At 39.9% G+C, this 27,427-nt stretch overlaps 1 protein-coding gene across 2 annotated transcripts in view; it reads left to right on the forward strand.

Annotated features, from left to right (window-relative positions):
* Positions 1-27,427, forward strand: part of PIP4K2A (phosphatidylinositol-5-phosphate 4-kinase type 2 alpha) — a 176,665-nt gene that overhangs the window by 24,582 nt on the left and 124,656 nt on the right. Inside the window, exon 1 of one of the 2 annotated variants that reach the window (XM_032623882.1) lies at positions 6,850-7,285. The exons of the other annotated variant lie outside the window; for it this stretch is intronic. The gene's annotated coding sequence lies outside the window, so the exon portion shown is untranslated. Of the gene's footprint in view, positions 1-6,849; positions 7,286-27,427 lie in introns of those variants that run through there. 2 annotated transcript variants of the gene reach the window in all.

The following is a 27,427-nucleotide window of genomic DNA, read 5'->3' on the forward strand; positions in this document are numbered from 1 at the left end:
GAGCAAGTGCTGACCAAGGGGCAGGGGTGGTAGAAGTGTTTGCTTGAGCACCCCACAGCCAATTTATACCCACTGCTCTTGTGTTTTACATCGAATCCCGTTGTTAATTTTTCTTCTCGTTTGGAGGAAATGCATATATATTGATTTCACAATCCAGGCAGCATTGCATAATAAACAAAGGGTTGGCCTTATTTAAAATCTTCTAGTTCGTGGACTACACGTTACGATGGTAAATAATCTCAGGAAAGCTTTGAAGTTGAATGATTTCCAAGGAGGGGGTACCCTAATCATTTAAGTGGGACCTGATCCTGTATTGGAGACTTAGGAAAGACAGTCACACGGTGCCCGAGAGTTCAGATTTAGGAGCCAGACTGACTGGGTTCCAATCCTGACCCCATCACTTGTTAGCTTTGTGATCTCGGGCAAGTTGATTAACCTCTCTGTGCCTCAGTTTCCTCATTTGTACAATGGCGGGGGATAGTACTAGCACCTAGCTCATAGGGTCCTTCTCCCCTGCCCCCAAAATAGGGTGGTTTTGAGAGTTAAATGTGTTCATGTACGTAAAGCTCCTAGGACAGTGCCTAGCACTAACTGCTTCTTATATTATTGTACACACTTAAAGAAATAATTAGAATACAGTATTTTCTAGGGATAAGCAGTTACTACGAGACTCTTTTTTTCCCCACACTCCTCAGGGCTCAATTGTCCAAAAAGAGTAGTAAGCAAATTTGGGCCTTGTTCAGGGCTGTCCTTAGAGTGATCCATCCTTTTTTGACATGAAAGCTTTTGCCAAAGAAAAGCTTGAGCTGTCAGTGAAGACCCTACCGGGCGTTGTACCAACACCCTCCGTTTGCCGTGGTCACGCTTCGTTAGTTGCTCTCCTCGGGTTCCACTTTCCCAAAGTAGATACACCAAAGCCATATATTCCTTTCGTGGTATTCACGGAGGAATACCTGTGTCTGTTTCATCTGAGGGATCAGTGACATCGCAGACCAGTCGGCTTGTTAACATTTCTAGGTATGTGAAAGGGGAAGAAGGGCTCTGGGTGGAGCGGCCTGGAGAAAGGGTGGGGGTGGGGAGTGGGGGGGGCGTGGAAGGAAGGAAGGACCTGAAGCTCAGGGGGTCCCTGCCCCAGCAGCCCCGTGAAGGGTTCCCGCAAGCCCTGCTTTGTGAACTCACCTAGAAGGAAAACCTCGCCCAGAAAGGAGAAAGGGGTAGGTCGGTGTCTTTCAAGTTGTATACAGACATGTAGACGAATCCTGACGTGATTCCTTTCTCAAATCTAAGTCTTGATGTAATCGGTTATTTGGAGATGTGCGGATAAATTATCATAAGCCCAGATCTTTTGGCTCTGGGTTCCAGGCATGCACATACGTAAAGAACTGAACGGAAATAGGAGTGCCTCGGCTTTTGTGAGTAAAACACTTCATGCTTTTAGAAACCGTGCAGTTTTCCTATCATGTGCCAGCACTACGACTGAAGAAATATGAAAGTAAATCCTATAAGGTGGTTTTTAACCTTGTGCTTGATACCTGAGACTGTGTACAGGTTTATTAGGTGCAGTCCTTTGTTTTAGGTCTGTACAGAATCCTGTCTTCTATTGACACCATATTTTAACTCTTGCGTGTTACGTGATCATTTTCAAATTTTTCTGTTCATATTGCTTCCTTAGCGGAGTCAGAAGATGTTTCGTGTTGTTTTCGTTTTGGTGGGCCCTTCTGCACCCCTCTAATAAGATGCGCACTGTGTTCGTTTTCAAAGCTAAGACATTGAAGTGGTGCTAACCCGCTCGGTACCACACCGGCCCTTGTCTGCAGATTAAACAGGAAGAAGAGCTTGCTTGCTTGCTTGCTTCAATTACTGATTGTCTCTCTAATGTAGAATCACTGCCAGGAAGAAAATAGTCTTTGACACCTATTAATATCACTTTTCAAGTCTCTGAAAGGAACCCAGGGGTTCCGTGTCCTCTCCCTCCATTCCTTTGTGGTGTTTGATTAAGATGTAATACACAGAGCTGATTGGAGATTAGATTTCCTTCGGTAGATAAGAACAACTGTCTAGGAGGTCAGGTTGTCCAAGGATGAAGTCAGCTGCCTGGGAATAATGAGTTTCCTGTTCCTGAAATTCTCTGACACTGCTGGGTCAGCACATTTCACAGTTTTTTCCACAGTGGTAGACAAGGCTCATAAACATTCACACCCGGAGCAACTCCCATGGGCACATTGGGTTTGGGTGGCCTTCCTGACCCCCAGCCTTAAGCCCACCCCTAACCCCTCGGTCAGGAATGGATATCAAAGCAAGAGGCAAAGAGATACAGTGGTCTTGGATCTACTCACATTCCTATGTAAAAAGTGAATTATTACAAAACTGTAATTATTACTGGTGTCAAATGACCAAGAACACAGTTGCTAACTGAGCAGTGCCCAGTTTCCAGCATTGGAATTGACAGCGGCTGCCCCCAAGGCCTGTCCTTATCCAGGGGTGCCAGCACCACGTAGGTGATGGGATTAGGTAGCTTTTAACTTTCTTTTTTTATTATTAAAGTATAGTTGATTTACAATATTACATTAGTTTCAGGTGTACAACATAGTGATTCAGTATTTTTATAGATTATACTCCATTTAAAGTTATTATAAAATATTAGCTCTACTCCCTGTGCTCTACAATATATACATGTATCTAATTTTATATATCGTTGTTTGTACAGGGTCAAGTTTTAACTTTCTTGACCCTGGGGCTTTGATTCTGTATCATGACCAAAAATTCACAAGGAAAATTTTATTTTAATGACTCACTTTTCTTGTGAAATGTATTGCAGTTGACATTATGATTCAGAGAAGTAGAGACTTATGTCCTAGCCCATTCTGCCTATGTACCTACGTAGCAGTAAGTACTTGACCCAATACTAAATATAAAAATCACTGGGTAAATAAAAGAAAATCAACTAAAGAATAAGCACAGGTACTCTGTTAAACTCCTCTTAAAAATTATAGGCATAAAATCTCTTACGCTATGTCATTATACGTTATAATTTTCATTCCATATCTTTAAACACTCTCAAATGAAAGCAGAACCATTTGAAGAATCAAAATCCTATTGAAAATGTAAACCTGAGAATTCCAGAAAAAAAGTAGACATGGCCTGCCTATCTGCCATCGTTGACATTAAACGACAAGATTGTCACCAGTAACGAGGATGTTTTTCCTTCGCATCTGTTGCACGAGCATGAAAGTAATCCTTCTCAACCCGCTGTTTTTCGAGGCTGGACACTGGCCGAAACAGCCGACAGTGCGAGCAGTCAAGCAGCTGTACATGTTGGGCTAAAGAGAAACAGCTGCGAGCAAGAGGGGCATAAGAAATGCTCTAAGGACCCACCAGAGCACAACTGGAAATGATTTGGCCGAGCAGCGAAACGCTAGGAAACAGCAGTAACAGACTGGGCTCTTTCCCAGAAGTTTTCAAAGAACTTGAGGGTATTTTTACAAGTCCCTCTGTCATCCACCAGAGACATCGTAACAGTTTTCAGCAGGTGACTCTGCTTCCAAGGGTGGTACCCCAGGTGACTCTGGTGTCCTGTAGACCAGGAGTCCCTTTGATAACAGGGAGCTTGAGCTGATAGTGTCTATTGGGAGGGAGCTTCCAGTTTTCTGATAGACATAAATGATGTTTCACTAATATAGTTTCCTTTTGAGGTAGAAAATATCTTTAAGGGGATAAGTAGAGCTGGTAGGTATATATATATATAATTATTATTATTATAAACATGTACACAAAAGGGTATAATGACACAAACAAGTACAGTTCAAAGAATAATGGTAAACACATTGGCTGTAAGCTGGGGTTTGGGTGGGGGGCACAGAGAGAGAGGCTTAAAAGTTTTTTGGCAACTTCCTCTGGCGAAGTGGAGGGACTGGCTGTGAGAGAAGAAACAAGGGACAGGACAAAGGATACTTAGTGTTGACTGTTAATATCACAGACGTTGATGCTGGTTTTTAATAAAAGGAGACCCAGTCTGTAATATCTTTGAGATTGACTGAATTTACGTGTTGATATTAAGCATTTTCAGATAGGAAAATAACAAACCAATGGGGAAGATAAGGCTGAAGGTGATCTGCCCCCAGCTCTGAAGCTGTAGGAGTGGGCAAGCCAACCTACTACATCGTGTACAGAAAGAAAACTGTAAAGCAGTGCATTTAGAACCACTACAAAAAAAGAGCCTACATTATATGTAGCAAGTTATCGGGCTCCAAAGTTGTATTTCAGGATCATTCAGACTGTTTCTAACAGGTATTTGGCTGATGTGCTGCCTGTTATAGCCGATGACGTCCAGGAAATGCTGGGCGGTTCCAGGACAGTTATAAATATTTCAAGATCTTACACTTTGAATCGTGTGCATGCTTGTGTACGCGCCGTGTGTGTGTGTGTGTGTGTGTGTGTATGTGTGTTGCTGTTTGGTAGAAGGGCTACAAGAGCGCTGGAAAGAGTTAAGAGGAGCAACTAAAAGACCTACCAAACCAGGAGAAGAAATTAAAATCAAAAAGGACTCTTCAGTCTGGAAAGATGAAACACTGATTACAAACCAGAACAAAAACATAGGCTCATCTGACTTCTTTCCCAGCCCCTGCAGACCTGAACAAAAGTTAGTTGTTGATGCTTGAGGAAGAAGGTTTATAATAAAAGAAAATAGCTTTTGTTTTAACGTTTACAAAGCAGCTGTACCTTTGTCACTGGCTTGACCTTTACACAGCCCTGAGAGGTCAGAGGGCATGGGTCATCACTCACCTTTGACGGATGAGAAAACAGCCCAGGGAGCCAAGTTGGCTGAGCAGACACTGTTGGGGAGTGGAGGGGGGTGCGGGAGCAAACCCAGCTCTGACTCAGGCCCCGGGCAGTGGTCCCACCTCCGTGTTTGAAAAACTCAGGATCAATACGCCCCACATGTGGAGCCTGTCTCTTTGGTGACTTAAAATGTGATGGCAGACTCTAGGTAATGAAGTACAAATGTAAAATGTGAATAGTATTAAGATCTTCAAGGAAAGCCTTGACTCTGTGGTGGTATTAGCATCACTTTGGAGAGTCAAGGTCATAGACAGTAACCTGTCATCTCTTAGCTCCCTTGGTGAAAGGCTGGGGACTGAATAGGATAAGGTTACTGACTTGATCCAATATAAAGTCTCGTCATTTTTGTTTGTACTGTACTATCATGTAAAATAAGTTGTTTTTAATCTTGGTATCAGAGATGGCCTCTGCTAGGCAAAAAAAAAAAAAAGCTGAAGGATCCAAAAGATCAGTCTTGTTTGAAAAAAGGACTGCAGGTAACACGGGAGATGATGGAACACTGCTCCTTTCCTGGGGCAGGGGCGATGACAGCATTTTCAGAGGCAGATCATGCATATTTAAAGATTACCGGACCATCTGTGCCTCTTCAGATGCCTGGTGAGAATGCCAAGTGTTCCAAACAAGGGTTAATGTGGTATGTTGACCCCTTAGCTGACGTCAGGTTCGAGTTGTCCCTCACTGAATAAAGACTAAGAGCCAGATTCAGATGCGAGGAGTTCACAGACGAGGCAGGTTCAATGTCAGAGCAGATACTCTTAGTATTTTAGAGGCTGTCATTTCCTCTGTACCTGGCAGCTTGGTCCTGCCACCATACCATCACCAAGAGCGTTGTTTGTTCCTTTCGTATGTTTTGAGCTAAACTGACAAGTGTCTAGTTGCCTGCACATTTTTTTTTTTTAATGTTCCTGGATACTGTTAATGTGATCATCAGTATTTTTTTTAATCATTTGAATAAAACACTACACTAGGAATAAAATAACCAGAATAGGGTAGTTTTGTCATTTTTAGGTTGCTGGCATTTTCTAGTAAATAAAGGCAAAGTGGGCTCACTTGAGGTTGGAAGGCTGACACAGGAAGAGCACAGGCCTTACTGTTGTCAGTAGCAAAACAAAAGAAAAGAAACCAAGAATTGAAGTAGTGAGAAAAGTTGAACGGAAGGTAAAACGGCTCTTCGGTAGAGCGGTTTGAGCGCAGTGAGAAATTTGGTAGCTGCAGGTTGAAGGTTCTACACACGAAATGCACGTGGCTGTGTGTGTATAAGGTACTCAGTGGAGTATTTCCTCTCTCGGCATTTTAATATGTCTTTTGAATTAACTATAGCACAGGGGTTGGCAAACTATAGCCTGTGGGCCAAATCTGGCCCCCTGCCTGTCTCTGTATGGCCCTTGAGCCAAGCATGGTTTTAAAATGGTTTTTAAAAATTACAAGAATATTTCATGACGGGTGAAAATGATATGACATTCAAATTCCAGTGTCCGTAAATGAGTTGTATTGGAACACAGCTACACTTGTTTCGTTCGTATCCTGCCTGTAGCTGCTGTTGTGTTACAGTCAAGCAGAGTCAACTAGTTGAGACAGAGACTGTATGGCCCACAAAGCCTAGAATATTTACTGTCTTCTCTGCTATAGCCAAATATGACTAAAATCGAGTTTTCCCTCTTTTTTTTTTCTGTGATTTTTTTTTTTAAAAGAGTGAAGTTTTAGCAAATGGAATGTGGTTGTTTATCAAATGAAGGGGCCAGCATTTTTTCAGTAGAGTGCATCTCTTACAAGAACAGTGGAAAATAGGGGCCAGGGGCTTCCCTGGTGGCACAGTGGTTGAGGGTCCGCCTGCCAATGCAGGGGACACAGGTTCGTGCCCTGGATCCTACATGCTGCGGAGCAGCTGGGCCCGTGAGCTATGGCCACTGAGCCTGCACGTCCGGAGCCTGTGCTCTGCAACGGGAGAGGCCACAACAGAGGCCCGTATACCGCAAAAAAAAAAAAAAAAAAGAAAAGAAAATAGGGGCCAGATAGCAGCCTTTCACTGAATACAGAGTTTATCTGTTGTGTTAGGGCTGACTCTACTGGTAATGGGTTTCTCTGGGTGTGTCTCCAAACTGCCTGCAGACAGGTTCCCCAACAATCCCTCCCATTCTTGCGTCACGTACTGCTTCTCTCCTCGACAGGCAGAGTCTGTGCTCTTCCCTCTGAATCTGGTCCATCTGACTTGCTCTGACCAGTGAAACACGGGGATTGTGATGCTCGGTGGCTGCAGGTACAGGCTTCCTGCAGCCCGCTTTCGCCCTCTTGACCACCAGCCTCCAGGAAAAGAGGCCTGAGCTGGACTCTCACATGGTGAAGGAGGGATGTGGAGAAGGAAGGCCCTCCAACTGACGGCCATCACCAAGACCCAGAAGTCAGAGTGGGGTCACCTTGGAGAGCGGAGTGGAGCCCTTCTCGAATTGTGAGCCCACAAAATGGTGGTGGTTTTAAGCCACTATGCTTTGGAGTGCTTTGTTATGCAGAATTAGCCAATGGGAAAAGTTGGGGGATATATGTGACTTTTTACTATGAAAAATGAAAGGGAAAACTATTCTCTAATATACGATATTAATAAAGGATCTGTAGTTAAATAATAACTACAGTCACATGCTTGCGTTCCTGGTGCATGTGGTTCATCTGAAAAATTAAATAGCTGCTTTTATGATTGTAAAAATAATGTATGCTTGTTGGATAAAATTTAGAAAAAGGATAGAAAATTCTAAAGCACAGTATTTAAATTACTCACCATTCTGCCATCCTAGAGAGAATCCCTTTTTTTTTTTACAAATATATTCTTGCTTTATAAAATTATAATTATATGTAGTTTTGTACTCTGCTGTATTTGTTTACTATTATACCATCATTAAATGTACTTCAAAAACATGGTTTTTAATGACCACAGCAGCCTATTTAAGTGGATTATAAAAAATTCGCATAATTCAAAGGTATTTATTACAAGGTCTTCATCTTCTATTTCTAGGTTTGCTAGTTAGAGAATTTTTTTTACAGCAAACTTTTTTTTTTTAACAGCTTTATTGAGCTGTAATTCACCTACCATACAAATGTACAACTTAAGTACCATTTAAAATGTACAATTCAGTGTCTTTTAGTATATTCACAGGATTCTACAACCATCATCACAATCTAATTTCATCCCCTCTGAAAGAAACCAAACCATATCACCCTCCCAACCCCCATCCCCAGCAGTAGGCAACCATGAATCTCCTTCTTGTCTGTAGTTTCATATAGCCTTTTGTGATTGGCTTCTTTCACTTAGCATAATGTTTTCAAAGTTCATCTATGTTGTAGCATATAGCAGTACTTCATTCCTTCTTCTGGTCAAATAATGTACCATTATATGGATACATCCCATTTTATTTATCCATTCATCAGTTGATGGATATTTGGGTTGTTTCCACTTTTTGGCTATTATGAATAATACCACTTGAACACTCACGTACAAGTTTATGTGTGAACATATGTTTCTGTTTTCCTCAGGTATATACCTAGGAGTGAAATTGCTGGGTCATGATGGTAACTCTGTCTAACTTTCTGAGGAATTACCAAACTGTTTTCCAAGGCAATTGTATCATTTTGCATTCTTACTACCAATGTATGAGGTTTCTAATTTCACTGCATCCTTGCCAACACTTAGTACTGTCTTTTTGATTATAGCCATCCTCGTTGGTGTGCAGTGTGTTTTTGATTCACACTCCCCTAATGGCTAATGATGTTGAGCATGTCTTGATATGCTTATTGGCCATTTTTATATCTTTTTTTTTTTTTGAGAAATCTCTATTCACATATTTTGCCCATCTTTCAACTAGGTTGTCTTTTTATTACGGAGTTAGAATTCTTTCTGGATACAAGTCCCTTATCAGAGATGTACTCTGCAAATCTTGTCTCACATTTTGTGGGTTTTCTTTCCCTTTCTTTTTTTTTTTTTTTTTTTTTTTGCGGTACGTGGGCCTCTCACTGTTGTGGCCTCTCCCTTGCGGAGCACAGGCTCCGGACGCGCAGGCTCAGCGGCCATGGCTCACGGGCCCAGCCGCTCCACGGCATGTGGGATCTTCCCGAACCACGGGGCATGAACCCGTGTCCCCTGCATCGGCAGGCGGACTCTCAACCACTGCGCCACCAGGGAAGCCCTCTTTCCCTTTCTTGATAGCATTGTTTGCAGCATTAATGTTTTCAATTTTGATGTTAGTCTATTTTATCTGTTTTTTGTTGTTGTTGCTTCTGCCTTTGGTGTCATATCTAAGAAATGATTGCCTAAGCCAAGGTTACAGAGGTTTTAGAGAATTTTAAAATATGTTCTTTGATTCATTTATTTTCAACTCTACAGCTAGTACTGACAGGGGTTGGGTTTTTTGTTTTTTGTTATTAAATGCAGACCCCATCCAGGACAATACATATGAAGCACATTTTTAAAAATAGCTTCATAATATTCTGTGGTGGGAGAATAGACTATTTCCCACAGACCAACAGAGTGAAAGAAATGCAGAAAGTTTTGGAAATAGCCACTAAGAACGGTATCTGAGTGTGCCCCATCTTCTATGTGGATTTATTTTGGTGGTCCACATAAGGACACACACATACCCAGCGTATGTTGATGTATAAACTAATAGGATTGCTCTGGGAAAGCGGATCCCGTGCTGGTTCTTTGCTGAGGTCCCGTAACTGATATTTAATTTCTTACGTATTGTTGAAGGGGGGATTGGCAGGGCTAAGAAGGATGTACCTGTTGTTTTTCAGGCGTTTATGACAAAGACATTTTAGAAATGAAAGTCAAGCAATTAAAATCAAATATTATTTTTTGTACCATTTATTCCTACTGGTTTAAAAGGAGTGAAAAACCTAGAGGAGTTTTAACTGATGTCCTGGCCCTGTAAAATCTATTTTAACATAATTACTGGTCAGCTTTTCACTTAAAAGTACCAGAGTGGCAGGGTATGTTTTAGTATTTTTAGATTCTTTTAAGAGCCCTTAGTGGCCTGTCGTATTTGACTCTACCATGGGACACACTCAGCCTCCTTTTAATAAATCTTCGTATCATTGCTGTTATTTAGACTCTGGGGAGAGGGCCACTTTGATGCCTCAGTGACTGAGAGTTATAGTTTAGCTTCATTAAAAAATTTTTTTCTGATGGTTTTAGAATCTTTTTGTTGCCTGTTATGAGTTAAACTAAGTAAATCATTTATAGGAAACTAACAACTAGAGGTGCTTTTGAGGGCATTAAAAAAAAATCTTTCTGTTAATGGAAACTTTAAGACTTTTCAAAAGTAGAGAGAATAGGGCTTCCCTGGTGGCGCAGTGGTTGAGAGTCCGCCTGCCGATGCAGGGGACACGGGTTCGTGCCCCGGTCCGGGAAGATCCCACATGCTGCGGAGCAGCTGGGCCCGTGAGCCATGGCCGCTGAGCCTGCGCGTCCGGAGCCTGTGCCACGCAACGGGAGAGGCTGCAACGGTGAGAGGCCCGCGTACCGCAAAAAAAAAAAAAAAAGTAGAGAGAATAGTGTACTGAACCCCCATGAACCTGTTCCTCATCTTCAGCATTTAGCATCTTAGAGCCAATTCTGTCTCATCGTTCTGTGCAGTCATCCTGCATGGCAGCCACTAGGGCTGTGGCTCTTGAACACATGGACTGTGGCAGGTCTGAATTTAGATGAGCCTGGAGTGTAAGGTACCACTTCACAGCCGGTTTGGACATTCTGCCCTCCCTCCTCAGGGAATCCTTCCCTGACTCCCATATCTAAACAAACCTTCCCTCACCCCTTTTCCCTGCAAACCCCTTGTTTGTTTGTTTCCTTTATAACCACAACTTTACAGCTGGTGGTTGTTTAACTGTTTGACTTGCTTGGTAAGTTTCAGTCTGACTTCCCACAGTAATGTAACTTGCAGGAGTGGGGTGGGGGGCCCAGCACGGACATGCCAGTGATTTGTGGTGACTACCCGGTGAGCGAGTGCTCCATGGTTGGAATATTCAACCCAGGTAGATCCCACACCTCCTTTTTTGCAAAACATAATTGTAATCTCCTTTACTGTCTTGATGTGAAACTCACAGATTACAGAAACAATCTACACACATAATTTTTTAAAAAATGAACAGAGTGCCCTAACTAGAATGTCCAAGAGAAATGTAAGTAACTTGTATAAAGCAGCTAGCTTCCCCTCCTTTGCTTCCAAGTCTGTCAGTCTATCTGTCTGTCTGCCTCTCTCTTTGCTGTAGCATGATTCTTAGCAGTAGAGGTGTCTAAGAAGCATGGAAACTGCTTTTGAAGGGACGATTCACCCAAAGAAAGTGAAGTGAGATGAAAGGGATTACTAGGGAGACAAGTGTCGATATAGATGTCAAGGCTAGTTAACATTTTGTAAGTACCCACGATGAGCAAGGTACTATCTCCAGTTGCTTTAACGCTAAGATGTTAGGGAAAGTGAGAGTCGGCTTCCCGGTGGTTAAATGTTTCATTGTCAGCATGCATGAAATAGACATGACACCACATTAGAAAGAGGAAGAAGCAGAAGCAAAGCAAAGGTTCTGTGTAGAAGAACCAAGAGGGTGGAGTAGAGAAGGTTTGCTTGCACAGCACATTTCTGCAGAAAATAAGTTGGTCTTTCGTTGGTGAGATGACTTCATTTGGCTGTAATCCTCTGGGATGGCTCTGTGAATTCAATAAAACAAAGCTAAAGAACAACCTATTCTGTTTGAGGGAATATATAATTAACCCATAGAAATTAGTGCCATCCAGTATATTACTGAGGAAAAAGGATTAAATACTGGTATGAATAAAAATAGTATCTATTATTGTTCTCCCTGGGATAACAATTAAAAGGACTGTCAGTCATTCTGTGCAAGGGTCTAGTTTATTATTGGTTGGGTTGGGAACAGTGTCTTCTATCTCCCTGTTACATAATAGTCCACAAGTAGGTGAATAGTGGGATTTTTTTCCCCCTTTTTTCTTAAGGGTCTGGTGTGAGATGCTACAGGACCAGAAAAGGCAGTTATGGTTGTTTTGGGATTGTGTTTGGTATATGTTTGAGTGCTGTTAGAGTGATTTGTATACCTTTCACAATTTCTTTGTTGGTATTGCATGCTACTTTTTAGTTTAATACGTCCTCGACTTGAAACCAGACCCCCAGACCAGAGCGGGGATACCTGGTTCTAGTTCTAGGTCTGCCTTTGACTTTTGTGGTCATTTAAATTCATTCATTCATAAACATTGATTGCATTTTCCTGCATTAATTTCTTGGAAAACAAAGGACTAGACCCCAGTTCCTGCCCTTAAAAAAATCAGTTTAGTTGTGATGATAAGCATGATGGTAATGTGTATGGACTATTTTGTGATGTAGGGAAGGAACCCAAACCATTCTTGGTGGGGAACAGTGGGGAAGACTTTCTGGAGGAGGTGATACCTGAACTCAGTGGAAGTTGCCACCCTGGGGGATCAGGCGATTTGTAGGATATCTGGGCCAGAGGCAATCGCACAGCAAGCCAAATAGCATCTGGGTATTTTCAGAGGACTTAGTGGTCAGAGGAGTTATTGGTCCAAATAGTATCTGGGTATTTTCAGAGGAGTTATTGGTCCACCTCCTGGACCAGGAGGCAGGACGTGAGATCCCTGGATCTGTTTCTGCACCTGGAAAAGAGGCTGAGTTAATATTAGAACACTTCCAAAGAACTCATTAATTTTCTTGAAAAATTTTACATTGCTCCTATAGAAGAAGAAAAATGTCTTTTTTTCCCCTTTGCTCATCATAGATTCATTGGCTGGGGCCCTGTAAATTAGGCTGACAAAAGACAGATTAGCAAGAGAAAAACAAATACAAGTTTTTTAACATGTGCATGGTACACACACCTGTGAGTACCCAGTGATGAGTAATTCAGAGGACTGCTGAGAATTGGGGGTCTATACCCCTAGTTTAGAAGGGAAAAGGGAGGGACAGAAGGTGCTTTTGGAAAAGCGAATGACCTTTTGGAAGTCACTGGAAGTCATTGGAAACGGGCCCTTAGAAGAATAGATGGGAGATGTAAGAGTTTGTGACAACAAGATCTGTCTGGGTGTGGTGCTGGCTTCTTTTTCTCAGAAGGGAAGATCAGAGTTGCTGCCAGAGATGGGGTCTATGACGGTGAGTTCTTCTGAGAGCTTCTGCTTTTAAGCAGAAGCTACAGAAGCTACAGGATTTCAGGAACTCAGATGCCTTTCAGCTTAAAATAATTCTTATGTCAACGTGGCATATTTTGGGGTGTCATGTCTTGATCCCCTTTGCTGTTCCTTGGTTGATAACATATTAACCCTCAGCCCACCTTTGTAGGACATTGAGGGCTGGGTATTTACGGTCTGGCATTTGGCATCGTTTTGAACAAGCACATCCTGAATCAAGGTTGGCATGACTCAGGTTTGAGATGTCAGACTCTTCCTTACGTTTCCCTGTCTGTATCTGTTGGTCTTTATCTCCGTGTCTGTCTTGTTCTGTAGGTCTCCATGTGTCTCTTTTTGCCCCTTCCTAATCTCTTCTGGAATTTATCCCTGCATCCATCTCTTCTGGACCTAAATGCTTGTTTCTGTTTTCTCTAGTCCTTCCCCAGTTCCCATCCCCCATACGTGTAGCTGTCCCACATATTTGGCTGGATTTGCCCCTATGCATATCCCCAGGTATTCTTTTGTATTTTCAGATATTTGCACTAGTGAGAAATATGCATAAAAAGAGACTGAAGTGAGCATGTTTGTAAGGTTAAATCACTGTGGACAAGGAATCTCTTTATCCATTTTTGAAATTCTCTGGAAGCAGAATGTGAAGGTGTAAATAGATTCACTGTTTGAGGACACTGCCCCTGCTGATATGTTATTCATGGTGTAATGGAATTAAGGGTGTTAGATGGCTAGGCTCCTTTTTTAACAATAACTGCATATTGTTGATTGGTCTTTATCCTTAAAAGAATTAGAATTACAAGGAGTCTTTTTGAGGGAGAACCTTTGCTTTAGGTTGAGATATACCTTATATGGTTTTTGTTGTTAGAATATATGTAAGACATAGCTGCATATTTTGGTAATAATTTTGATCTACGTTGGAGCTTTGGTCGCTGAAAGAAATTATTTCATATCAACACGTTATTAGTTACTTTGATAATTTATTCTTCCCAGTGGGTGCTAGTCCAAACATTTTTTATGTTTCTTAATGGTAATGGGCCTGCATCCTCCATGAAAGAACAGCTTTTCTTTTACATTTAGCTAGAAGAAGATTCTTGGAGGAGAGTCCTGGACTGCTAATTCGTGTGTGTGTGTGTGTGTGTGTGTGTGTGTGTGTGTGTGTGTGTATGCATATATGTGTAGATTCTAACTAAATCTGGAAATTAAGGCAAATAAGAGTGAGAAGTGTCTTTTCTCAGTAACCTTTTTTCAAGTCTCAAGTGACATTTCCTCAAGAAGTCCTGCCCTGGCTTGTTAGATCTGGTTGCACCCCTTTGCCCCCTGGCACCCCGTGTGTAATTGCTTACATCACGCCCATGATTACTCACACAGCGTGGAAGCTCCACGCAGCGGGACCTTGCAGTCTTGTTTATTGCTGTATCTCCAGCAGTGCCAGGACTCAGGCTGCCCCCTTCCAGCTGCGTGCCCTAGTCACATGGTCCTGAGGATGAAATGAGATGGTTTAGGTCAACACCCGAGAACAATGGCTGACCATAGTACGTAATCAATGAATATCAACTCTTGTTAAAAATTAATCAGTGCTTTGTCTCCGTCCAGAAGAGACCAGCAGTTAAGGTTCACTAGGTTTTTCTTCCCCCTTCGTTCTTTGCATTTTTATTCATATTTCTACAATTGTTTATTACTAAGGACATTAAATAAATAGTATTTAATTAGCTATTTTGATAATATTTTAGACCAATATATTCTTATTTCATATATATGTGTGTATATTTATAAATATATATGATTATATATACATGCATGTGTATATATATGTGTATTATATATATACATGTATTATATATACACACATAAGTATATATAAAATGTTTTCCCCAACTCTTCACTAAGAGATTACTGTAAGCACCAGTATTCACCACAGTGCCTGGTGAGTATTCAGTAAAGGGAAGGGCATTCACATAACAGTCATTAGTCACTGGATGCCCAGTGTGAGGGTGCCAGTGTGATGTTTTCCTTCCTGCTCTCTCACTTGGAGTCCATTCATTTCAGGACCTTTGTGCTCATTGCAGCTATGACCATACTTGCAATCAAATCATAGTTTCCAGTGTCACACTTAAATTAGAAGTGAAATTAATCAACTGTCTTGCCTTTTTTTTTTTTTTAATTAAAGGTTAGAATTACATTACTATCCCCGGCAAGAATTTTTAGTGGAAAAAGATAACCAAGCATTTTTATGATTAATGATAAATACCAGTTCATTATAATATGTCAAGTAGTCATATTATAATGTATTTTTTTAAGATTTCAGTGGTGTGAAGTAAACTGTTTTTAGGTACCATGGAGAAGTATAAAAGTGAGTTCTTACTGATTTAGCTTTGAAAGTTATATAAGCAATATAATCTTATGGTAAAAGCAGAAAATATGGATGAGCAAGAAATATAAAAATTACAGTCATTGTTAATTGCACTGCTTAGCCCCTGGAATAGATCCTGGAACACAATACATATGCAATAAGCGGTTGTTGAATGAGAGGATGAATAAATGAACCCCTGGACTTATAGAAATAAGGGCACAGCTGTTTACATCTGGGAGAAATTAATCAGGTAGAACTTGCAGAATGGGTGTGCAGTCTTTTTAATTGTCGGAATGTGTGTTGTTATGGTTACTCCGTTAAGACTGCAATTGATGGAAGCACTAAGAGACAGTATAGGTCATTGTAATGTTGCATAATCATTTATACCTGGATAAATGCTGAGACCCCTCCAACACTGTGATGAAGCCTCAGCTAGCACAACCTCCCTTTCTGTAACCATGGTCAGTATGTCAGCAAACAGATCATATTCATTTACACTGCGCTTCTGCAAATAAACAAATGTGCAGATCATAAATCAGAAAACCAGTCCTGTTTTTTGCTAGCAATGATTATTTGGTAAAAATTTAAAAAGTGAATGTGTCGAATCTTCCAGTCCTGCACTGCCCTGGTACCTACGCCTGGAACTTCGTGAGTTGAAAACCATCGGTATGGTTGCTGTTCTCTGAGCTGTGACCTCCTTTCCAGCCAGAGCTTTGCCTCGTTCCACCACAAGCCTTGCTCTTCTAACTCAGTGGAGATGAATTATGGGCCAGGGTTGTCCTTTCTCCTTCTTTCATAACTTAGTTTCCACTTCAGAGAGGCTTTTTTTTTTTTTATCATTTATATAAACATACCTTCCCTCCCCTCTTTTCTTGATCTTCAACCTCTCCTCTTTCTCTTTGTGTACCAAAAAAGTCTCCCCTAATTATAGTTGAAAAACATATGGTTAGCACTTATGACGCCTATTAGAGAATTTCAGAACCATACATTCTGAACTAAAGTGAGGCTTAAGTAGTGTCCTCTGTCTCCCGAGCTCTTGAAAGCTCCGTAGAAATGTTTAAATCGTCTTTCTCTCCAGTTAAGCATGTTTTTCCTAAATGAATTTAAACTGATAATTTTCTATATAATAGTAGTGTATTATTAGCTAGCAAGAAAAGAATGGGTATTGAAACCAGGGTTTCACTAAAAATGAAACATGTAGAACAGAAGTTAACAGAAGCCAGACTTCAGAATTACAAATGGTTTTTTCTCTATACTTTTTTAACTCCCTAAATTACCCACCATAATTTTGTATTACCTTCTTAAAATTTTTATTTTATTGAAGTATAGTTTATTTACAATGTATTGATTTCTGCTGTATTACTTTTAAATATATATATGCATTACAAATTCATAAATACTTATAATTTTCAAAAAAAAACACAGCAGAAGCCAGACTTGATACATCCCAAGTTCGCTATTAAATTTTTACTATTAAATTGTCTCATTTGTTTGTTTTACAAAAACAGCCCAAATTATGTTTTGCTTCAAGCACCAGGCTTCAAGATGAGTAAAAATTTCTAATATAATTTCCACTAGTGTTTGGTTTTTGTTTAATGTCTAATGTTGATGATAGAATGGATATTGCAAAGGAAATTATTTTCTGGTATTTTCTGCACTGAAACCCATGTAATAGTATTCATTTACATGTGGGTCATAGAATTTTGTGGACTCATTTGGAAAACCAACTTCTATTTATGACATTAAATTTTAGGGAAAATGCATTTTGAATTGGGAGCTACTTAACTTGTAAGCCAACAAAGGGCTTTTACTTTGTACCATGTTGAAACGTGATCCAGAAGCATCTAGTTCATCTAGCAGAAGGAAAGCTTTTTTTGGTAATTAGCCAGGAAAGGCCTTAGTTTTCATTGACAACCCATTGTCTTTTAATTCGCTGACGAAAAACACCTACAGAGAAACTTCTAGAGAATTTTGAAAATTTTAATGCAGAGATTTTAAAAGAACAATTAAAAAATATTACTTATGTAAGTCCACTGAAAACTTCAGGATTTTCCATGGCTAAGAGTCATATCAATCATGAAAGCATGACCTATCTTCTAAAATATTTCAGAGGGGTTTAAAAACTGGTGTTCAGAGTTTTTTTCCAATGTTCTTTCTACAAGTGGGGAAAAGTGTCTGAAAGACACGTATTTTCTAATTAAGAAATACAAGTAAAGGATTCACTTTAGAAGAGAGTTTTAATCTTATAACCTTCCCATATTAATGTTTTGGTGTGAAAATGTGTGTCCAGGGAAACATGTAACATGAGAATTCATTCCTTTGTTAGGTGTTAATTGTTTTTATGACCATTAGTTTTATAAATGACCCTTTGTTTGTTGAAGAATGATTAAAAACCACATAGATGTGACTTTCCCACTTAAAACTTTTGGATGAAAGCCAACACATTCAAAGCCAAGGAGTTTATAATGAGATTTTAAGGTATTTGCTACCATAATTGTGATTTGATATTCTATGAAATAATCACGCAGTATTTCAAGAGTAGTATGCTGAAAAAAAAAAAAAAGAGTAGTATGCTGTATTTGAATACACACATCAAAATTTGCTGGTTACTTTCTTTTTCCTAGATGGGAAATTTAATTTAAGACTATTTAATGGAATGTAATTGAACTGTATAGTTATTTTAATTTCCTTGCTACTTGATCGAGACCTTGTTCTTTTAAGCATCATATGAAACCATTAGTACCCACATTCGTACCTGGTAAAATAAGGTGTTTTACATGATGTGGAAAATACTATTCTGAATCTGATGAATTTTTGTGCTGGTCACACATTATTATTTTTTTTTATTTTACAAAGTTACAGTCTGTGTATTAGAAGCATGAGTATTTTTTTCTTCTCATTTTATTTGGTATAATTATTAATATTGTCAAAGTCTTTTCCTCTTTTAAAAGCAAGTTTTCCTAAAGTAAGTAGTGAATTGGATTCACCTGCCCTTTTTACACATGGCCCATAGAATGGGATCAGCCAGTGATGAACTTTCCTGGAGAGATTCGAATGCTGGTTATTCTGATGCTGTACTGGCATATCACTCATCAGCATAGAACTATTAAAACCTCTTTGCAAAGGTAATGGGAAAATGCGTATTTGGGGAGCAAAGGGGTAGCGTTTATCAAATGCAAGTGACTGCTGGAGCAGCTCTGTTTCAAATGGGGCTTCAACTCCGTGTGTGACAGGGCCTGTGGAAAAGTGTGTGCCCGGAAACAGTGCAGTGAGCGCTTAGGTCCTTGAGCAGACCTGCAGCTGGGGGTTGTGGCCACTGAAGCAAAGCGTCTGATGATAAGCCAGCTGCAAGATGTTTTCGGGTTTGGAGTGGCCTTCTGCGTAGAATTTTAGAGCTGCCCCTTGGTTCTCCCTAAGTATTTGAGTATATCGTTTTGGATTGATAAAATTTCAAAACAGACTTCCTAAATTAAGGCCTTCCTGCTGCATAAAAAGGTGTTCTTTGATAAACTGGGGAGAGAGGACTTGAAAGGTCCTGGTTTCCTTTGTGACTTTTGTATATACTCAGTGTTTCCCCCCCTGGAGTTTAGATGGCTAGCATAAAAAACTGTGGTTGATAATCAGTAAGTTTGTCAATATATTTTAAAGTCATCATAACGCTCAACATTTTTCAGATGTTGATTTTGAAATTCATGGTGGAAAATTTTATTTTCTGTGTTCCTTAAGTAGTGTCAATAATTAGAGTGTTAAAGATGTTTAAAAAAATAGTGTTAGTGGCAAACAAAGATAGTATTAAAAGTAGCACAAACCGTATCATTAGAATTTGGGGAGAATAATTAAAATGTGGTCAGTGGATATTTAATTTTTTCCTCAGGATATAAGTGATAAGTCAATCTCTACATGGTCAAGTTTATTAGAAACCTATCTCAAACATTGTAAGATAATGCTATATGTTTATAGTCTTTCTGGAAAATGATCTGGAGATAACTATCAACATTAAAAGTATATACAGACCATAGCCACAGTCCCACTCATGTTATTCTTTCCCTAGAAATAAAAGAACTGGGCAGGAAGGTTTTATATATACAAGTACATTTATGGCATCATTGTATATAGTGTCAAAATATTGGAAACAAAGTGAATAACCTTCAGGAGTGGAATGGCCAAATAACCTGTAATACACTCATACTCTGGGATATTGGGCAGCTATTAAAAGTGAGTTAGACCAATTGGGTAAGAGTTAGACCAGTTAGGTGAACTCTATGATGTAGTTAAGGGAAAGAAAATTTCAGAGAAGTGTATGTAATAAGATTCCGTATTTTAAAAATACAGAATGTTTCTCTGCATTGCGTTCTTTTTTTAATGTGTGTGTGTTTTTTTTCCTCTCTGCAGTGCTTTTACTGTCATATCTTGGGAGGGACAGGAAGGTTAGGGGGAAAAAGTGAAGTGATAAGACAGCTATAGAGCCAGTTGTTTATGTAGAAGTATCTATGTGTGTATATGTATGTATATGTGTCTCTATATGAATGTACTGAGTATATGCATAAAGATATGTATATAAAAATGTTTAAAATATTAATGTGGTCACCTTAGGTATTAGTATTATAGTAATGTTTTTCTGTTTTTTCCTAATTTTTCTCTATTTGAATTTTTTTTCCCAAAAACCCCATGTCAATATAATGTGAACAAAAATAAAACTTCTTACAGCAGGGAACAAGCAAACAATGATGTCTAATGTTCAATTGTGTGTTCCTGTCATTATGATATAAACCCCAAACCTTTAATGAAATGTGCTGCCTATGCAGAAATACATTTCTTTACAAAATGAAAATAATCTTTGGCTCTGGGATAGTAATTTGTATACATCATAAAGCTATTTTCTTTCGTGTTAAATCTGTGTAATAAATACCATTTATTAGTATTAAAACTTAAAAAGTAAGTTTCAAAATTGTAGAATTTTTGTTTAGAAACACATGGATACCAGACTGAAAACATAAAGGGAAAAACATAGATATAACCACATAAAAATGAAAACGTCTTATCATCAATGCTTACTATAGTAAAATCAAAAGAAAGCAATGGAGAAAACTTGCAACCATAAAAGCATACTATTTTGTGTGTGTGATCAAGAAAAAACAATTCAGTAGAAAATAACATGATAAACATGAACAAAAAAAATCCAGAGATAAAGAAATATAAACAACCAGTAAATACAAAAATGTTCAATTATAGTAGTAAGCAAGGTAAATTAAAACAACAGTTATACATTGCTGATAAGAATATAATAAGGTCGGGCTTCCCTGGTGGTGCAGTGGTTGAGAATCTGCCTGCTAATGCAGGGGACACAGGTTCGAGCCCTGGTCTGGGAAGATGCCACGTGCCGCGGAGCAACTAGGCCCATGAGCCACAACTACTGAGCCTGCGCATCTGGAGCCTGTGCTCCGCGACAAGAGAGGCCACGATAGTGAGAGGCCCGCGCACCGCGATGAAGAGTGGCCCCCGCTTGCCACAACTAGAGAAAGCCCTCGCACAGAAATGAAGACCCAACACAGCCAAAAATAAGTAAATAAATAAATAAGCCAAGCATTTGAAGCCCTTTAAAAAAAAAAAAAAAAAAAAGAATATAATAAGGTCTTTCCGGGCAAGAGTTTGGTGTGTATATATATATAAAATTATATATATACATGTATAATTTTATATATATATATATTTTCGTGCCTCAAATTATGCATATCTCTGACCCAGTAATTCCACTCCTTGGAACTTATCATGATTTAGCTAATTAGAAACATCTTCCAAAAAAAGTATGTACAGTGATCTTTGTTATACAGCTCTAAGGGCCAAATATGAAAATTATAAATGCACAACAGTAAGGATGGTTAAATTATGGTATGGCTATACATAGTTGAGTCTTATTAATACTAATCATGATGTAACTGTATTTATATGGAAAATCAGTACAAAAAATTGCAAAATAATATATATAATATGATTTTCATTTTTGTAAAAAAAAAATATTTATAGAGTATTGCATGGAAAAAAGTCCGGAGGAATATATGTTGAAACACAGTGATATCCCTGGATGATAGAGTGAGTGATTTTTATCTTCTTCTCTTTGTATTTTTTTTAAGCATTCTGAGATAACCTCAAACTTTTAATGAAATGTGGTGCCTACGTACAAGTGCATTTCTCGACTTATAAATGTAGCGTGTAATATTTTCACTTTCTACAATGAACATGTATTACTTTTATAGTTAGAATAAAATGACTTTTCTCATTTGATAAAATGAAAAGAAAAAAAGCCAAAAAAAGAAAAAGCCAAGTGGAAAACCACATGGAAAATACACACAAAGTTCAAAGTTAGAGGGGAAGAGGAGGGTCAAAGCAGTGAACATTTGTTAAGCCCCAACTGTGTGCGAGTTCTTTGCATACGTTATTTCAGTTAAGTATTCCTTTATTTACTAATTTAGCAAATATATATTAAACACCTACTATTGTGTTACAGTCACAACAAACAGACCTCTTTACAGAAAAAGAAATAGAGCCAGAAATATGTCTTTGGAGATCATATGGCGCGTTAACTGGAAAGCCAAGGACTGACATCCAGTTAGAATCGCTAGGATCCTCTCAATTTACCGCTGACACAAAGCTTGAATGGTTAATCTGCCAGTGGTCACCAGACTGTTGGTAGGATTAGCAGAATATGCATCCTAATTCCAGGGTGATCCCAGAATATTAGAGTTTACCAGCTGCCTCCCCTCTCTTCTCATCCTGGGCTACATATTCTGGATGTTGGAGAACCGCATGTGGGCTGCACTGCTTGTCCCAGACCTTCCTTCATGTGTGCATTCCACCCTGTGTCCAGGCATGGTCAGATGGTCAGAACTGCATCACCATGTTTAGATGTCCCTGCCATTGGCTTTTAGCCATTTCCCCACCTCCCTGAGTCCAGATACACTGTTAGTATAATTTCTTTGTTTCCTGGCGGGGGTGCTGTTCGTTTCTAAGCCATTCAGGCGGTCCTCAGATCAGGCCAAAGGTTCCTTATGTGTTGCTTGACTTCACATCTTGTCAAATAAGCTTTTAATCTGGCTCAGGAGTGTATCTTCCCCCCAGATGAACGATGATGTGCCTTGCATATTAAAGGGCAAAAGCTGAACACTGAAGGCAAGAATCCTTAATTATGTGTAAAATGTTTTCAACTGCATCTGCTGGCATGCTCGCAGGTATCAAGTTGAGGTTGCCTCTTAGAAACCTCACAGTGTCACATTTCAGAAATCCTCTTCAGCATTCAGCAGAATCCCACTGAAGTGTTGGACCCAAACCAGAGAGAACGCTTCTGATCTCACAAAAGCCTCTTGGATCTTTGAGTTATATTTAGGAAAGTGGAAAAGGAAAGGATTTGGAATGTGGGAAGAGAGGAGATAGAACTGATAGAACAATGAAATCTGATAGAAAAATGAGATTAAACGATTTCAGTCTATCTATAAAAATGAAAATGTGGTGGAATAGGAAGGTGGAGAATGTAAGTAGATAAGAAATGGTGCAGATCCAGTATTGACTAGATACCTGATGTTGACCTGATACTGATTTGGTGTGGAGACTAGATAGCTTTTCATTTCTGCTTCCTCCAGAGTCATCGGTGATTACTTACTTGGGTTTTCCTCTCGTCATGGTTTGTGCCCAGCTTTTCAGAGTCAGATGGTTCCGAGTCAGATGCTGTCGTCTCTGCTGGTTAAGGAATTTTTATTCTAACAAACTGTGAGCTCCATTTTGTCCTCTGACTGAATTTCATAGGATTCTTTCCGCATCCCATCCCCTTTCCTCATTTTTCCCAGTGTTCATCTGTGCTTTTCTTCCTGTGACTTGTTCTCTCATCTTCAGCCTCTTCTCTCTGGTCCTCAACCCTAGATTCTGCATCAAGTATCTGTAACGCCCTGCTCAGAAATACCAAAAAGAATATACTCATTTATTGACTGATTCATTCAAACAGCGTTTGTTTGGTACCTACTGCCCATACCAGGTGTCAGGGGAAGGGGAAGAACATCAGTAAAAAGCAAGTTCCTTGCCCTCAAGGAGTTTATGGTTTAACTTAAAAGAACCTTTCGATTTAGACCATTGATTTCGACAATTAGAATGAGGTGCAAAGAAAAGTGTTCCAGAATGTGAAGGGCAATGGGCTGGCTGCTTGCACACCAGCAAAGGAGCAGCTGGGAGGGAAAGGGCTGAGTGGCTGAGGGTGTACTGTGAGCCTTGAGCTTCTCTCCAGCGGTGATCTCATCACCCTGTGGGTGGGATTTTCCATTTCTGGCAAGGAATCCCTTTGCTGTCCAGGCACACTGCTTTTCTGTTTCCTCATTAATATTGTCAGCCCTGCTCTTCCATTATTAGGAAACATCGCTCTCAAAGTCTGCTCCGTCTTGCCTTCTGATTCACACTTGGATTAAAATGGCCTCCTCTGAAGGCTTATTGATTGGTTCCACCTTGGGGACGGGGTCTGGAGGGAGGAAGGTGTCCTTGATGATGGGGGTTCCATGGCCCGCTTCAGAGCAAGTGACATTGCACGTCTTTGTTCTCATGTATTAGAAGCATTCATACAGATAGTATACCCTCATATACACAAGTCCGTATTAAAAACAAGATGGATTTGGAGGATAAGCATGCATCTTTCCTGGGAAAACTCCATCTGATTCATTTTAGGCGCTTGCAGATAACAAATGATTTTGTCATGCTGTGGTTTTGCAACTGTGGGTGTAAACAAAGGGTCTCGGTTAAAACACCCAAGTCTTTAACAGTGTAGATTAACTGAGGTCGTGTCCAGGTTCCATGGCACATTTTTTGCTTTAAAAAAAATGCTGCAAATTTTCTTGAGTGATAGAGGCTGTCAAGTATATTGAAGTATTTATTGTCGTCAGGAGATGGAGGATGTACAGATTATTAAAGAAAAATGTAAGGAAATGCTCCATCTGAAATTAAGGTTAAGATTCTTGGAAATTATTAGCAATATGAGTTCCATGCATAAATCTCCTTGTCTTTCAGGAATAGGTCTTTGGAGCAAAATGAGACAGGCCTGTACTCGGGTGTGTGTTGAATGGGATCTGTGAGTCATAGAGCATATAGATCACCTAGGTTCTTTTCTCTCATCTGCCTTCCTGCCTGCCTTTAAAAAAAAGAAGGCAGGAAGGGAGGGAGGGAGGGAGGAAGGAAGGAAAGAAAAGAAAGAAAGGAAATTCAGTTTTCAGGTGAACGTTTATTGAACGCTGATTATGTGCGCAGCATTGTAGCAAGGAGGAGGTGCCGAGGATGTAGGGATAAGTGAGATGGTGTTCGTGCCGTCAGGGAGCCCACATCTTGCAGGGCAGACAGGCATGGAAACAACCATCAAAGCTTGCCGCAGGGTGTGATAAGGGTACACTGTCTGCAGTTTGCAGCTGGGAGAGACTGAGTTCTTCTGTGGGTGGGAGGTATGTGGGAGGGAAAGCTGCTTAAGGCCAGGACGTTTCAGCTGCATGAGATCAGCAACCCTACCACAGCCCTGTCACCCTGAAAACAGCCTCTAGAAAGATCCCCAATAGATTCCCAATAGATCTGTCCTGTATGACCTCTGTCCGGTTTGTCCTTAGGGTGAGTCATTTTGTGGCTAAAAGGTGTAGAGTGACATGTATTGTGCGTATATGAGGTGATATATGCTTAAGAAAAGAAAAAGAAAGTCGTTGACACCTGCTTGAAGCTAGATTTCTCAACTGAACTCAACTCTTAGAACGAGAAGGAACCAGGACCCACCCAGTCCAACCTCCTCCTGAGCTGAGGCCCAAGGACTGGGGCTGTGTCTGGTCCGAGGGGAGCCAGGGACAGCTCCAGATCTCTGAGATTCTGGTTGGTGCACATTCCACAGCCCTGAGCTGCCCCAGGCAGCCTCCAGGAGCCTGGAGTTCTGCTCTGGGGCCTTCTGGAGCCCTTATCAAAAGGACCTGAAAAGCTGTGGGTTTTGTGTGGGATTAAATATGACTTTGTGATCTTGGGTAAGTTATTTAACTTTTCTGAACTGAGTTTCCTCTTCTTTCAAGTGGAGATAAAAATTCATATCTAATGGAATTGTCCTGCAGACATTAGGGAATAATATATGTAAAATGCCTAGGATATTACTGGGTTTAGGATAGCAGCTTAGAGTTAATTAAAAAGGACATCTCATCTGCATTCCTTTGGGATCTTTCGCTACATAGCAACTATATAATCCCTGTGGGCTGATGAGATAGAGATCTGGTAAAAATCTAGTGAAAGAAGCTTCTCATTTTTTTTTTTGAGGTTTTTCTTTTTTTTTTTTTAACAGATAGGTATGGAATTTCTTCTAATTGCGATTCTTGAATTTGAGTAATTTTCACTGCCTCACTGTATTTCGACCTTTTTGTGGTTTAAACCGATTATCCTTCTTGTTTTTCCTCTCAATGTATTTGCATCATCAGTTCAACATAAATTTTTTTTACAGTTCTCAGATTCCTATATGTGTGCAAAACATGAACGTACCATGGCTGATTTCTCCACCAGAGCCTGGACTTCAAGTGTTAAAGATGGTATTACGTTGTAAAGTGTTGCAATTCGTTCCAACAATGAAAAAAATCTCTTTCATTGTACTTTATGTCACATTCAACACTTGGAGTCATTTTTCATAACTGTTGCGTTTTCTAATTGGCAATGTTTTTGTAAAATGATTTCCATTGTGGCATGACATTTTGTTGCCACATGTTCAACGTAGAGCAAAGCCTTGAGAGTCTAATTCTGAAAAGATCAACAAAAGTTTGTCGAAAACAGTTTCCCTCTGGGTTGAGTCAAGTATTTTTGCATTTTACTCATCGCTGATTGCTTAGAAAAAAATTACACGTTTCTTTTTCTGTCCGTACATTTGGTGTCACATAGTTCTGTAGCAGTGACCTCAGTGTGGTTTGTAACCCCCAAACTAGGTTGGTCCTATTTGTAAGTCCAGTTGAAAATGATTTCACAATAGTGCCAGCTTATATCCATCAAAGAAAAAAAAAAAGAAAAGATACTGGTTCTGAAATTTAGTATGATGGTAGCCATTTAAAAAGTCATAGTAATAATAATATTCCCATCTACTATCTCCTGTCTCATGCCTGGACTTTAAGCTTTGCAGGTAGACAGGCCAGCTATACTATATGCCTTTCAAAGAGTCACACGTGGTAGGGAACACATTTCCAAAATTCAAGCTTGTCATCAAGTCTTGTCTTCCTTGGTGGGTATATTCTTTGAGAACACATTGCTATTAAGAACAAAGAGGGGCTTCCCTGGTGGCGCAGTGGTTGAGAGTCCGCCTGCCGATGCAGGGGACACGGGTTTGTGCCCCGGTCCGGGAAGATCCCACATGCCGCGGAGCAACTAAGCCCGTGCACCACAACTGCTGAGCCTGCTCTCTAGCACCCGTGAGCCACAACTACTGAGCCCGCGAGCGACAACTATTGAAGCCCATGTGCCTAGAGCCCATGCTCTGCAACAAGAGAAGCCACTGCAATGAGAAACCCGTTGCACAGCAACGAAGAGTAGCCCCTGCTCGCCACAACTAGAGAAAGCCTGTGCGCAGCAACGAAGACCCAATGCAGCCAAAACTAACTAGCTAAATAAATAACGATTAAGTTCTAGCCATCTGCTGTACAACATTGTGCCTGTAAGTTAACAATACTGTATCGTACACTTAAAAATTTAAGAGGGTAGATCTCATGTGAAGTGTTCCTTTCACAATAAAAAAAAAAAAGGAAGAAGGACAGAATGTTTAATGCTATAGGCTCTAATCTAGTTTTTAGTCTTTTTTGGTTTTGTTTTTGTAAAAATAATCTTTCTTTCAGTGACATGGGTCTTTTTCTTTGCTTTGGAGTGTGGAGATTAAAGACACCCTTTTGGAATCCTTCAGGTGAAGAGAGAAATCTGAAATTGCTCTTGGAGGAATTGTTATAGCCGCACAGAAGTAAAAAATAAAATTTAAGAAGTTCCTTGAAAAGGCAGATGTTGGTCCCTTGAAATTTGGAGGTGTTGACAGAAGACTGGTGCTTTGT

The sequence above is a fragment of the Phocoena sinus genome, chromosome 2 (assembly GCF_008692025.1).
Source record: "Phocoena sinus isolate mPhoSin1 chromosome 2, mPhoSin1.pri, whole genome shotgun sequence".
In the NCBI taxonomy this organism is placed as follows: domain Eukaryota; kingdom Metazoa; phylum Chordata; class Mammalia; order Artiodactyla; family Phocoenidae; genus Phocoena; species Phocoena sinus.